The sequence below is a fragment of the Octodon degus genome, unplaced genomic scaffold (genome assembly GCF_000260255.1).
Source record: "Octodon degus isolate 3935 unplaced genomic scaffold, OctDeg1.0 scaffold00027, whole genome shotgun sequence".
Taxonomy (NCBI): domain Eukaryota; kingdom Metazoa; phylum Chordata; class Mammalia; order Rodentia; family Octodontidae; genus Octodon; species Octodon degus.
In genome coordinates, this window is record NW_004524603.1 from 16,688,375 (window position 1) to 16,691,422 (window position 3,048).

Below are 3,048 nucleotides of genomic sequence, written 5' to 3' on the forward strand. Positions count from 1 at the left end.
AAGAATGGGTATCATCAAGAAATCAAATAACAAACACTGGCAAGGTTGCAAGGAAAAGAAACACTTCTACACTGTCGATGTGAATGTGAAGTAGTACAGCAACATCAGTAGGGAGATGCCTCAAAAAACAAAAACTAGAAATTCCATTTGACCCAGCTGTTTTCCTTTTATCTATCTTGCCAACAGAATTGAAGACATCATATTACAGTGATACATGCATCTCCACACTCATAACAGCCCAGCTCCTAATAACTATTGGAAGTGGCCTGTATTTCCATCGGCAAATGAATGGATTAACAAAATGTGGTATTTATATATAATAGTATTACTCTCTCATAAAGAAGGATTAATTTGAGTTATTTGTAGGAAAATTGATGCACCTTGAGACCATGTTATGTGAAATAAATTAGACCCACAAGCTAAAATACTTCATGATTTTTCTCATATGAGAAACTCAAAGTATAAATAAGCAAAATCAAAGATAGATAATTGGAAACAGGGAGATAGGACTTTTGCAAAAGGATCAGGAGAATAGGAAGGAGTGAGGGAAAATAAGGGCACAAATATCAAAAGATCCACTCTTTGCCCCCAGTGAACTTCTCTATATTGAAGACAATTAGAAACTGCTAAATAATAAGCATGATGGTGGAGATATGCACTGTATACATACACCTGTGTGTATACTAAGGTCAGAGAAGAATACACTTAAGTTTGCAGTAAATTCCAGTGGTTAAGTCCACAGCTCATATAGACATGGGTTTGACAAGTGAATTTGTCATTTGTTATGTTAGTTGTATAGGCCTGGGCAAATTATTCAAACTACTTTAAAAGTCAATCCTTGGGACCCAGTTGGATTCTTGGTTTCAGGTGTGCCATGCTGGCCCAAAACTGGGTGTGGTGGTGCACACCTGTAATCCCAGCACTGGGGAGGTCGAGACAGGAGGATCACTATGAGTCCGAGCTGCACAGTGAGACCCTGTACCAAATAAATAAATAAATAAATAAATAAATTTAAAAATTTAAGAAAGAGTTGATCTTGCCAGGCATGGTGGTACACACACACAGTGCTTGGTTTTGAATGCTTTAGTAAGATTATCCTAATTGTATCCTATTGTGACCAAAAATAAAAAGCTTATGATAACTTTGATGTAGTCATCTACACCTGGAGTACATTATAAAATCAATATATAAACTAAAAAGACACCTTCGGGGGTTGGGAGCCGCAATCTGGCGCCTGACTGGACGGCTGAAGATCCACTGACTATTAATTAGGCGCACTGCCTAGACCAGACTACGGACAGCTAGGGGACAAGCAAATGAAATGCAAACATGCAGCAGACTGGACCCTACGTGAACTTAGCAAGTTCCCATGATCAAGTCCAGACAGACACATGAGAATATACTTATTTTATTTGGCCTTCCCCAAATATGAAATACCAAAGAGATCAAACTGCACATCCAGTCTATATTAGCTGCTGGTGCTGGAAACACCAGCCAGTTAGGCAGACCCAGGGCACTCAGTTGGAATGACTATTATCTCAAGAGGGCATTTCTACAACCTATATATGGACTACTCAATTGCAGTCAACTAATTGAACTGATGGGCACTTTTTTGCCGTATCTGACCACCTCTCTCTCTTTGGATCTCGAAATGTGAATCTGAGCAGAGGCTAAATTGCGTGTTTCGTACCCCACACTCTCCCTTTGCTACTACGAAATGCTGTCTTCAGCAGTTGAATATCCAGTCTGAATAAAGTTTGTTCACAACGCCCCTTGCTATTATATCTTCTCAAAAAATTTTGCTTTGATATAGTTAATTTCCTAGTTAAAAAGTTTCCTTTTTGTCCACCCCTACTCAAGGGTAGCATGATACTAATTGGAACTATTTTTTGGCTAGGAATAGGATTTTTAATTTTGACTTACATTAAAAATTTTACACTTATTTGATGGGTTCTAGCATCAACTAAAGTAGCAGCCATAAAAGTACTTTTGAAATCCTGTCCTCTCATAGGGATAATACTAAAGCACCTATTTATGTCTATATACTTATACATAGACACAGAACATGTTCTCTATTATTTATTTACTGATATATACATATGTAGAGTGCATATATCTCAATAACATGTTATTAAAATTATATTTTATTTAACACATATTGAAGATAATAGCCTTTAAAATAGGATTGTTGGAAAAATTAAGGGATATAAATGTTCTGCACAGCACCTGTAAGTTAGCCAATATCCAAGCATTTAGAAGATGTCTCCCACATTTGCCTCTTGGTGTAACCTTAAAGGGGAGGTTAGAGAATTGCAAATGGAGAAGAAAGGACATCACAGAGTGACACGTGTGCAGCTGTGGCCCTACAGGGAGTGTGCTCTGCGCAGCAAATTCAGTGGCTGGATGGGCAAAGGCATGACTGAGGGGAACCACAAAAACTATGGCAAGGGCCAAAATACTTGAGGTTTGATCCCGGGCATGCTGTGCTGGCCCGGCCCCAGGGTGCGCTGAGCCAGTGACTGAGACTGGGCATGGAGCAGCACACCTGTAACCCCAGTTCTTGGGATGCTGAAAAATAGAGGAGTATCACTACGAGTCTGATCTGTGTAGTGAGACCCTGTAGACCTTGCACTAAATAAAAAAAATTAAAAAAAAAAAAGTGAGGAATTGCTGGACTAGAGCAGCAGCAAAGGAGAGGAGGGTTTGCTGAGAGGTATCTGAAGTGTACAAATGTTAGGAACTGCGGGGCAATTATGTGGCGAGGGAGAAGACAGTGACAGATATCCCAGTATGTGATGTGCTAGCTGGGATATGTGACTGGCTTTCAGCCACAGAGCCACCAACATGTTTTAGCGGAAAGACCTGAGGCATTTGGGTTTAAACATATTTAAGGTAATATGAGGATCTGGTTAGTTCTTTTATACCAAGTGTTCCATTTTTGTAATAGCACACAATAATTTTCATAAAATTTTTCTCTTCAAAGTCTTGTTTCTAAGGGCCGGGGAGATGGCTCAGTGGAATAAGCGCTTCCTTGGTAAGCGCAAGGGC

General features: G+C 39.5%; 1 protein-coding gene across 3 annotated transcripts in view; it reads right to left on the minus strand.

Moving 5' to 3' along the window:
* Ttc26 (tetratricopeptide repeat domain 26) overlaps window positions 1-3,048 on the minus strand; it is a 69,782-nt gene that overhangs the window by 31,741 nt on the left and 34,993 nt on the right. The gene's annotated exons all lie outside the window — the stretch shown is intronic.